We start from the raw sequence: 12,125 nt of genomic DNA on the forward strand, positions 1-12,125 counted from the left end.
GTTTGAAATGTGGAAGGTGGTACCCACTGATCAGGTTAGAAAGAATAAAGCCCTTCTTTGCTTGGCTCTGTGTGTAGACACTGCTGGGCAAGAGGAAGTCCATAGCTCAGTGGTCACTGTATTCACCATATGAAGTGGAATAACGTTTTTTTGAGCTATTCATATTACACTGCAATAAGCAACATCACATGCCCCTGAGGAAAGGAGTCTGCTGGGATGGACAATTGAAATAGCAGTGGCAGCTCAGTGGGACATAGTGGTTTCTAACCCACCTGGTTGCCTATAGGAATATACTTAGATTTTTATTAGAAATAGGCAGGCATGACTTCTTCCTCTGAAGATCACTTAAAGATTGAATTAAGTTAATGTATCATTCTATCAGTCAAGTAAGAACATGAACAAGAGATGTTTTAATAAACAGTTTTAAATGCCTGAAGTGGAATCCACTAATCTGTTGTAGAACAGGACCAGAGGAGGAAGTCACAGCTTCTAATGACAAAACATGATTCCTTAAAGTTATTTAGTACTGGCATGTTTAACTTCTGCATCTTTCACCTTCTGTTACTTCATTTTCTGCTGCTGGACAAGGAAAACACCAGCTCAGAGTAATGCTGTATGAGTCTTGTAGGTACCTTCTCTAGCCCAAATCTTTCTGAGAGACTGAACCTTGGTGTCTTTGGTTGATACACTGACAAGTCGTTTTGTTGAAAGTTTCTGTAGCACTGGACCCAAGGGACCTGTGTTATATAAGCAAATGACAGTAATTCTTCTTATTCATTGGGTTCTGGTTTTGTTTTATCCCATTGGGTTCTGGATTTGTTTTATCCATGAAATAGTTCCTTGCATTTCTGTTTCACATACTGCTTCAGTTAATTGTAATTTAACAAACAAATTAATGTAGATCAGACTTGATTTTTTAGTCATCCTGAGATGACCTCTCTGACAAATAGCCCAATAATCCCCAATTTTGCTGTTTAATTTGTTCTTATAGAATCAAATATTAATCTGGATCTTTTGTCCTTTTCCAAATTACAGTGACGTGACTTTTTGTATATATGACAGTATATACATTAAATACTGTGTCATTAATATATGTATTGTATAGTATGACATGACTGTATTATTCAATGCTAGTGAAATGGCATACATTTTAGGCATGATTTCAGTCTTTGGACCTTGATTTTTCACATAATTTCTGGAGAGAGCTAACTCTTCTGATCAGCTGTTTTTATGTACATTCTCTAAAAGTGGTCTCTACATTAACAAAGACATAAGTGTAGCTTATTATTAGTTATTTGATAGATCCAGTTGCCTCATCAGAGTTCTGGGAGTTGGGCAATGCCTTTCAGTTTGGATTATGAGTATGGCATCATACCACACTGTATTGGTTCCAGTCCTTACACAGCTGTGCTTAGGCTCTTACTGTCATTCACATATAAGTGAAGCTTCTTATCAGCCAGATCTGATGGAGCCAATAGCTGGCCTTGTGGTGTGTTTCTCAAACCTGCAGCAATGCATGCTGCTGCAAGCAGATGTTCATAGGGGTTCTGTCCTCTCTGCTTACAAGGGCATCTTTTTTTTGATGGGACAAATATTAATTAGACAGATCCTTCATTCCTGAAACCTGTTCTGCATCTGAGATGAGATCCATGGAATCGTTCACACACTCCTTTTCTGTTTGAGAAAGGGGTTTTCCACCCTTGTTGCATTGATCCTCACACTCAATTTTCCAAGTAGATTATATTTTCCTTACCAATAAACCCATAACTGGCATGGCACATGCTGCTGCTCGCTTATTAAAGTACTGCTTGTTGTTCTGTATAAATGAGCTCGTGATCCCAGGAGCAGCTGGATATACCTGATGCTTTTTGTCTTCATGCAAAATGGCCACAATCTCCTGCTGTTTCTAATTTATTTCTGTCATCAGTAAAGATGAATATTACTTTTATTCTTGGGTTGGGAAAAAAAGGCAAAATGAAGAACAAAGGTCATTAGAGAGGTGTGGGAGGTGGAAGTGCAGGAGTGTGCAATTCCCTACAGTGGCAGATAGCATTGCTTAATCTCCTGCTGGGAGAGGGCACCTGCCTGCGAGCTCATCAGGTAGTGCTGTGAGTCTGTGCAGCTGCACTGAGCTGCAGGTCAGGTGTAATGTAATCCAGTACTTTTCCCCAGGGAAGGTAGCAGCTGGGAGCAAGCCGCCTGTCTCCTGCACAGCTCTCTCCTGAGCTCCTGGGATGCAGAGAGGGAGCAGGTCACATGCTAAGCTTATAGCTCTGATCACCATCTTTAGAGGGTGCCTGTCATGTAAAATGACAGAGAGGCTGGGGGTAGGGCAGCACAGTTGGAATGCAACACTGCAGCCTCCCATGACTCTCTGACCTTATGGGGTAAGCCAGTGTTTGTAGGATGTGCCAGTCATTCATGTTTTGTTCAGGACTGGGAGAGATGCTGAGCTGTGCTGAGCTGCCATGGAGGATTGCTCTCTGGTAGGATTCAGCACTGAGGCCAAGGCTGCAGGTAAGTGGCGGAAGGTGCCTGTTGTGTGTCTCTCTCACTGTCTGTCTCACAGACATGATTCTGTGATAAGACCAAGCATGATGACTCTCATCTGTTTGAAGAGAAGGTTGACATGCAAATGTATCATTCTTCAAGTATGTAGCAGAAGTAATGGTGGTGTGTTAATTTTTGTGTAAGTTGTAGCATCTCATCTAGGAAGCTCTTTGAGGCATGCTGTGAGCTAATTAAATATCCAGACATTCAAAACTAGTGTTTTTATACATAGCTGTATTTCTATGAAACAGTGCAGCCTCTTCCTCATTGCAGCACCTCTAAGCATGAAAATTTCGATCTGTCTGGATATAACTGTTACTTCAGATTTGTCAACAATCTTGCAGAATTCCTTTTGAGCATTTTCAAATGAGCACAAACAGTTCCAATCAGCATTTTCCGGGAAAGGCCTTCATGGGATAGAATCTGCTTATTATACATTAATTGCTATAACTATGCAGCTGCCTTTTATATTGGAGGCATTATTTTGAAATTACTGAAGTATTTTAAAATGCTCTTGGTGAAGGCCTAAGCAAAGTATAAAGGCCAATCTGTTTTCCACATAGTAGATTGTTGTTCAAGAATTTGTGCCAGCCAGTACAGAGACTGCAATCATGTCATATTCCTCTCAAGAGAGATGAATTACTCAACTGCCTTGGCTCTTGCTGCTCCACATTGTTATCCTTGTGTTGTTGGAGTGGACTGGTCCTCTTGTGGAGCAGCCCAACATAACTGACAGAAATGTAAATGACAGAAAATAGCATTGTCTTCTCAATAGAAGATTTTCACCTGTGAGCTGTTTTGGATATGCACCAGTTTTCTTAAGAGTGCAGTTAATTGTGCTTTTGAGATTTTTGTGTTTGAAAGAAAACTTACAGGTTTTTTTTTCAATGGCACTGTGCACAGCAGTATCTTATAAAACTTCTGCAAATTTGCAGAAATGGAGTTACTGATTGATACAGATACATTGCAACAGGCCAGTAATTTATCTTTCCATTGTTCTGTTGAGAAAATTTTGTTATAATTTACTCAGGTGTTTGACAGGGGATTGTGAAAAAATGAGGTATGTTCAACTAACATTGCCCGATTTTATTGTATTTTTGTCTTAAACTCATTTTCTTTTGAAATGGGTAGGACTATGCACCTTCAATATTTAATTTTTTTTTACGTTTGTGTTTGGAGCTTAATACATATTTCAATGTAGTTACTGCTGCAGTTTCTTAACGTGTCTCAGTACTTTTGCACCCCATTTGGGGTTAGAATAGGACTGGCATGTTACTTGAAAGGCACCTCCCAAGTGCTACTGCCACTGATGACAAAATCCTTTGACTTTGGTAGGACAGTATTGAAGCTCATATGTAGCTATTGCAAAGCAGTGAGTACAATCATTATCAAATCAGCAGCAGATACTGAGCTTTAGGCATAGACATTTCCAAATTGGGGGTGTCCAGAGAAGTCTTCACCAGAGTGGGTCACTAAAGTCAGTAGCCTTGGAGTAAACACAGTAACTGAAGTATCAGGGATGGTGTCTACAAGTTCCCAAAATAGCCCACAAGTCCTTCATTTGGAAAAGGAAATTAAACTGTATTTTGCTCAGAAAAAGCACTGTTTGCATAAACAACATAATTTATTGTAGATTAGGAGCAGAATACTTGCAGATGCTCAGAACATTTCCCTTGTTCATATGTCAATGCTCTGCACTCCCTAGGCAGAGCCAGTGGGAGGAAGATCATCCAGATGTTTGTTTAGCCAATTTCTGGTACAGATGCTGGGGTCAAATACTACCTCCTTTTCTTGAGGAAGGAAGGGTCTGTGTCAGTCAGGCACTTAGATCACTGGTTTGTTGAAATCTATTTGAATCAAGGCAAGACATTTATACAATTTTATGTGTTGCCAGTTTTCCCAAGTAAATAAAAAGTGATTCAAATAGATGAAAATAGAGTGTACCAAATGACCTTGCAGGACTCTGACATCTTTGATATGTGACTTTTCACTTTGTGTCAAGAAGTGTGTGTTTTTCATTATAAAGAGACTAAAGAGACTCTGCAAAATAGTGCTTACTAGGCATTTCAATAATTATGCACAGCAGTTGTTACTTGTAGATTTTAAGACCCAAAAGCAATTATTACATAGTTTCAGACCACAGAACCTTTCCTTGAGACAGACATTAATTTGAAATGCATGGGGTGTTTTTTTAAAGATGTCTCAGTAAGGTGTATTTGTTGATACTTGCATTATTAAAAATGCTTATTCACTATAAAGAGACTCAAGATGAAGAGATCACAGATTAATGTTTGCACTTCAGACTTTTTTAACAACAGGCTATATGAATCCCACCCAAAACCATTGTAGATAGTAGGAAATCTGTTATTGTCTGCTGGTGTTTGTGGAGTATATGATTTAATCTTAGCTTTCCTTTGAATAACCAGATGGGCTAAAGTTCTTTAGGTCCTGGCTGAGGCAATTTCGACAACTATGACAAAATAGAAACTTCCCTTTACTCTTAAACATTCTTCTGCGGTGTTGGTTCAAGGACTAAATGCAGAATATCAGTAATGACTTCACTAGCATCATATACTGTCCTAATTATACCAAATACAAGAGCATAAATTACATATTCACTTAAAGAATATTTATGTATTAGTATATAATTCTTCTGTTTATCACTTCGAGGGTGACTAAAGCTGCACACACTAGAAGTGCACCTTCAGCTGGTTTCCGGATCCTTGCTGAGTTTGCTTGAGAGCTTTTTGGATATAGCTCTCCATTTTAAAGATAAGATTTTATGCTTATTCTTCAAAATAATACCATTCTACAGTTCAAAAAGCGTAGTAGAAGCATAGTACTTTGTAACTGAGAGCTGGACAAGAATCTGACCCAAACATGAATTATAAATTACTCAACACCTGATTTTGTAGATGAGGTACAACAAATTGCTGAATTACAAGTACTTTGCTAATCTTGCATCATGGTAATTTAAACAGCACTATTTCTAACAGTTCCTTATCTCTTTTTAATGTCATCTGCATATATCTACATGTCTATACACACATATAATAATGCATATACACGAACAAGATAGATTTTAATGGAATTGCTCTCTTCTGTATGTTTCCCCTTTTTAGTCACTGTAGTGGATGCAGAAGGTTTGGATATTTGATTACTCTCACAAAATAAGCTTTAAAGAATCTCAATAATCTTCTGTAAAGTATTTGGCTAATACAGAGTGTATCCTGGCTACTGGTTTAACCTTTGATAGTTTGTCCAAAACTTATTAGCATCTCCCTTGAAATGCAGAGCATTAAAAATGCTAGAACAACATCAAGATTTGAGCAATTGCTTCTTCAAAGTAGATTATGACTCTATGTGCTACTGGCTGAAGTAGCACAGAAAAATCTTGTATTAGTTGAAATAATGGTGTGAAGAGTTTTTGGGTGCACATCACATGTGGACAGGAGAGAGACCTGCTGTCTCCTCTGTGCTGTTCTGGTGAAAAGAGCTGTGTGGGGAGCTGATGGCAAAGCAGTGAGTCTTTTGGCAGCAGCCAGGTTTTTTCAGGAGATAAGCTATGGGATAGATAATGGATCAGAACAGTGGCTCCTACAGCTGGAGGTGAGACTGGTGTTAGCTGAATTGTCTGGTGCTCTTGATAGATTTGAGTCTGCCATCACCAGAGACTATAACTGCAGAGCACTTCGGGAGAGATGGTCACATTTTTCATCTGAGTAGTGGCAAAGGAAATCTGCTTGACTAAAAAAATATTGCTAGAAGTGATCTTCTCTGCAGAGACAAGAGGGTGGTGGTCTGCAGGACTTCTTGTTTTTACTAGGCATAACTTCATTTTGAACCTTGAATTTTTTTCTAAAGCTCTGTCAAAAATAGGTATTCAAAGTATTCAATTGTGCAAGATGATGTATGTATACAGCTGAAGGATACAAACTGATCTAGATGGCCCAAGTGTTTCCTATCTCTGTTTTTCTGTTAAGATTTTTTTTTGTTGTCCTCCTTTCTATTTAACCCCATTTTTCTTAGCTCATTTTTCTCTCTCTGTCTCTGTTTCAATTCTTCTGGAGTAATTGCTTCCACTGAAATCCAATGCTTAATTATCTTATATTAGAAAAAATTATATGCGATTAAAGTCCCTCCACCCAATATTCTCTTCACTTAGGCTTGCCTAAAGAAGGCAAAGAAGACTGAAAGTGTGGGCTCTTTAACCACATCTACCCCTTACAGATCTTACAGATTCCTACCAGCCTGTTCATAACCATAGCAAAAAATTACCTAATGCAGTAATCTTAGAAGCAGTGAGTAATTTCCTTCCATAAAAAACTCACAGGTGTGGAGCACTGAGGGTGACAAACTCACCTGGTACCTCTCTACCCGGTCTGCGCAAGGAAGAGAAAATGGCAGCAGGTGCCAGAACTTTTGTGACTTTATGGCCACAGACTTGATTCCGTCTTGAAAATGTTCTTTCTTCTGTTTCACAACAGAGTTTGAATATGAAAATATTCTTCTAAATCAAAATACTCTTCTATAGTCACAACATGCATTGGAGTTAATAAAGGATTTAATCTTAAATGAGGTGCTTCAGTAGAGCACATGTGAGTTACTGGAGTACATTCCTGAGCTGCTGCGTTAACTTGCTGTCAGTTACTTGCCTGCTGATAACGAATTCTTAGAGAAATTGTCTTGAAGATCATATTTAAGGTGTGGGATGCAACATGTGTATCTCTGATCTCTCTCCCCCTCGTTTTATAGAAAATGGAAAACCATACTTTTCAAAGTGAGTGATGTCTGTGCAGGCTGGGAATATGTCTGTGTGAATTCAGTGTTGGTTCTGTGAGCAGCATTTTTATCACAATCCATGTTTTGACAGGAGACTTTTATTTTGCTTTGTATAGTCATTTCACAAGAGACATTTACATGTAATAGCCAAACTGCATCTGGGAAACTGTGACAGGAGCAATCAGACTTTGGATGTTTTTACAGGTAAAACAGCAGCTGGTTGCCAGCAACGCTGCTCAGCCTCACAGAGGAGGGCTTGGAAGGGAAACCTGGAAATTCCTCATGAGGAGTGCAGAAACCAGGAGATGTCAGAGGGTTTTTCAGAGGCTTTCCCTGAATTGAAACCACCTGAAGCAAACAAGGAGCATTTTCTGTCCAAAGTACTCAAACCAAACCCTGGACTAGTTGTTTCTCAGTGGTATAACTAAGAAGGGAATGAACAGTCATGTAGGTTGTAGGAAGGAAATATTAGGTAATTCTGGGTCTTAAAGAGCAGAATTTCAGAGACTTGAGATTCCAGTCAAAGCCAATCCACCCTTGGGGAAGGCATGGAAGAGACAGCAGTAGGGTGGGCAAGACATGAATCCTATTTCACCTTTGCTTTCAATACAGAGTAAAACTAAAGCTTGTTTATATTAATGATAAAATTTAAGAAAGAAGTAGAAGCTGTAAAGACTCATGAATGAGTAGTTAACAGAACAGCTTTTGGAGTTGGCTTGTTAACTGCTCCAGCTCCTTGCTCTGCCTGGTTTAGGCACAGCCCTGGGGCTGTGTTCAGAAGTCCCTGTGGTACCAACCATTGTCAGTTCGTACTCCAGCAGCTCAGCCTTGGATGTATGCAAGGATCAGAATATCTCATCAGCCTTTTAGATTGGTTTCTATTTTGATGAGAGCCTATAGCTGAAAAAAAAAAATCATGAATACAATCTAAATACTTCTGGGGACTTATTTCACACATGGACACATCATATATATAAATTATGGTGTGCAGCATGCATATAAAATAAAAAAATTTAGGATATACTTTTAATGTCTATTTAACTATATTGTGACAGTCTTATGTTACATAACTCAATAAATTTGTTAAGCTGCTGAAATTTTCATAGAGTTTGTGCTGCCAGCAGTGCTAATGTAATGGAACTTTAATTTGGTGCAACATTTTACTGTTTCCTCAGAAAACAAGGGCTGTACATCTTTCTGCTTGTCAGTCCTCTGCATCAGGTTTTGAACTGCTGATCAAGCTCCCACTGACAGGAGGGAGGTTTTCTGTGAGCCTTGAAGATAATTAGGTTCTTATAAGTTTCATGATGTCCATGGCTCAGTAAAGAGGAAAAACCCAAATCAGTGCCCTCCTGTGTGAAAATCCGTTAGATACTTTTCTTGGCAGCAATCAACATATACATAACTAGAGGCTAAGCACAGCAGGTGGTGTCTCCTGCCCAGGAGAGATGTCAGGAAGTACATGTGCTGGGAGAGAAGCTGGAATTATTTTGTTTAAGGAGCACAAGAGAAGTAGGACTTCAGTCTGTAGGAAATCTTGTTTCGTTACATCTGCTAGCTGCAGAACAAATCATTACATTTTTTTTTTCATTTCACCATTCATGTTTCAGTTTTCAAGTGATGTAATTACTCAATTCACCAAATACGCAGTTTTAGAGATAAGATGCGTCAAGAGATGAGAATGAGTTGAAAATTGAGTCTCTGTACATTTATGCTTAATGCAGCTAAAGCTATTTTGCTTCATAATTTATCTTTAGAATTATTAGCAGTGAACCATTTTTGGGTTTTATTCTCTGACAGTAGTCTGACATACAGCTTCAGAAATACTTTTGTCTGGTCTTTGAACAGATTAACATTAGTCCTCATTGAAATATGACAAGAATGTCACTCCAAAAGACCATTTAAAAAAAACAGACTTCTGTATGGAGTCACAGTGAATTTAAGTACTTCATCATTGGTGTTATTCTGAGAGCTAGTAATTTATGTTCTTACTTTTGTTAGTATCAATATATTTACTTTTACTCTATTGTGACAAAAGGATTTGAGTATTATGAATAATTTCTAAAAACAAAGCATAGCATAAATTCAGAAGTTTTGCTTTTATAAAAGCTGGAATGGTCATTGGCATCAAGCCAGAATGAAGAAAAGGAAATCAAATAATGCACCATATGCAGGCTGTGTGAAGAGAAAAGCCTTTATGAGTGCTGTAAAGTTTGTTAAATTTGGCGCCTGACAAGCAGTCAGAGATGTAGGTTCCCAGTGTGGGGAGACACAATTACCACTGGCCTGCCCTTATCTGCCTTGAGTCACCAGTGTGCTCCTCAGACAGCCTGTGGTAAGATAAGGGACACAGAAAAACTGGTATTGCACCTAGAGGAGATTAGTTTAATAAAAATAGGGATACTTTGAATGAAATGTGAAGAAAGAGCACAAAAAAAGAGGATCTAGGACCAAAATCAAAGATAAATGATTTGTCAGCATAAAGGCATAAAAGCATCTGGAACAGATTAGACAATACCTTGAAAAATATGAATGGACAAAAATTTTAGAGAAATGTTTTGATGCACAGGTGAATTATTTTGCAAAGTAGTTGTTTAGGACAGTTAATTTTGCAGATGAAATACTTCCAGTGAGGGTATGTTTGGAGAACTACGTAAGATCAACAGAAGCTGACCATCTGTTCACCTAATTTTTAAAAAAATATTAGTAAAGAAGTTACATAGTAATCAAATTATTTCAAAAGTATTTTAAAAATAATAAAAGGAAACATACTTTGCAAAATTATTTATTGAAGTTATCACCACACTTTTTATTATATCTAAAGAGGTTAATAAAATTCCAAAGAACAGCCAAAGATTATTCCCTGATAGAGGATAAGAGGAATACATTTCTTTGTGTTTAAGGGCATTAGGTTAGAAAAGGTTAAAGATGTTCATTGAGGAAATTCAAATACTTTTCTCTTTAGGCTCCTAGTTGCTGCTCTTAGGATGTTGGAATAGATTAAGCTAAGCTTTGGATACCTGCAGTATTTACGCCATCTGTGGTATACTCCAAAATCCTGATCTTGGGACACATGCATACTCCAACAGTCCTCACCTGTCAGACTTTTAATTTAGAGGATCTCCTCAAATACAACACAGCTTCTTTCCAGCCTTCATTTGGAAGGAAAGTGATGCACCTCGAGAGAAGAGGGGGAGAAGAAAAGGCAATAAAGAGGAGTTATCGTTCAGGTATCATCTCAAATCAGGATATAGCTGAAGCATGGCATATAATGTCAGCAAAGTGAAAAATAGGGAATATAGTTTGTTTTGTATGAGCCAGCCTATACAATGCCATGGCATGTTCGAGATGTTTGATATGTTTGTGCCACCAGTGCAGATGTGGGAAGGACTGTTACATATACTTGCAGGGCAACAACCTCATCAGGTACTGGGCTCTCCTGGCAGGCTGGGGACAGCTCACCTGATGCTGCTTCCAGAGCTAGCTGAGTATATGGCATACAGATAGACTTCATGGCCTAGACTGTCATCCTGTTTTTCTTCTTAAAGCATTTGCATCAATTCTGGGAGCTGTATAGAAGTGCATATAACTAGTGAAATGTTCTTCAGTGGTAGTGTGGGGATTTTTGCTTTTATTCCATTTGGTTTCTGGAACCTAGGATTAACCTTCAGCCTGAATAAGTCAGGCAATCCACTTATGTTCCACTTGCAGTGCACTATCTTTTCAGCAACTCAAGTATAATTTGTTTTAATACAGTTAATGATATATGTAATCATATTTTCTGGTACTGAGCTATATTTAATGTAGTTGAAACATCATGCAACATGTAAACCTTAAAATGGCCTTTACATCTTTTCCTAGTTTGCTGCCTCCTCAATATGATGTCTTTTTATTCTGGTTGTTTTTCATGCTTCAGATAGGCAGAGGGAGGTGGTTATGATTTGAAATTAAAGGTTCTAATTATGTAATGTTGAAACCCATTGACATTACTTGAAGAACATCAATAATCTAAGCATAAAGTAAGTTGTGAGGGCTAATCAAAGATGTGTGTTATACAAATGAGAAGTGGATGGAAAGATGGGAAATGGATGTCTCCAAGCGCTGTGTACACTGGAGTAGAACCTAGTGGTCACTAGCTGCTCAGGGAGAGGAGAAGAGATGTAGGAACCACACTTAAAATTTGATAGTTTGCATTGTAAAAGTGTCTGGAATGTGGAAAGAGCATTTGAAATGGGATTTGATGTAAAACTTCTTATTGTGTTTCATTCCTAATTATGCTGAATTCATTTACAAGGAGAAATCTCTGTCTAGCATAGGGAAAGAGGCATAGGCAGGGGTTTTATTATCAGATACTGGTGACGAATTTATTGGACTCTATACATAAAATTAAATGTTTAAATATACAACCAGAGAATAAAATTGGTATGAAATAAGAGCAAAAGAAAAAGTACAAGGAGAACATGATCAGATGTTGTAGAATAAAAAGGCAGCAAATGGTTCATGTTGTTCTTAAAAGCTGCTGACAATTAATTTGTGTTCTTCAGAATTCATTCTACTGAAGCTAAATGCAGATTAAATTTTATTACAGAGATTCAAAGACACTCTTCCTTGACCACTACTGTTTTCCTTGTTGGTGGGGAAAAAAAAAAAAAGGAAGATCTATGCTTTCAAAAAGCCTTATCTTAATTTAAGGCTGAACACAATGACTGGTATTGTTTTGTAGATTTCTATTATGCCCAAGAAAGTCTTTGGTCAAAAGAGCACATATTTCCATAGGGGACTCTGAATGGGTG

The 12,125-nt window shown here is 38.0% G+C and overlaps 1 protein-coding gene across 1 annotated transcript in view; it reads left to right on the forward strand.

Annotated features, from left to right (window-relative positions):
* The window catches only part of CNTN1 (contactin 1), a 219,746-nt gene that overhangs the window by 61,671 nt on the left and 145,950 nt on the right, over positions 1 to 12,125 (forward strand). The gene's annotated exons all lie outside the window — the stretch shown is intronic.

The sequence above is a fragment of the Lichenostomus cassidix genome, chromosome 1Aa (genome assembly GCF_008360975.1).
Source record: "Lichenostomus cassidix isolate B80296 chromosome 1Aa, HeHo_3.0, whole genome shotgun sequence".
NCBI classification, from domain to species: Eukaryota; Metazoa; Chordata; class Aves; order Passeriformes; family Meliphagidae; genus Lichenostomus; species Lichenostomus cassidix.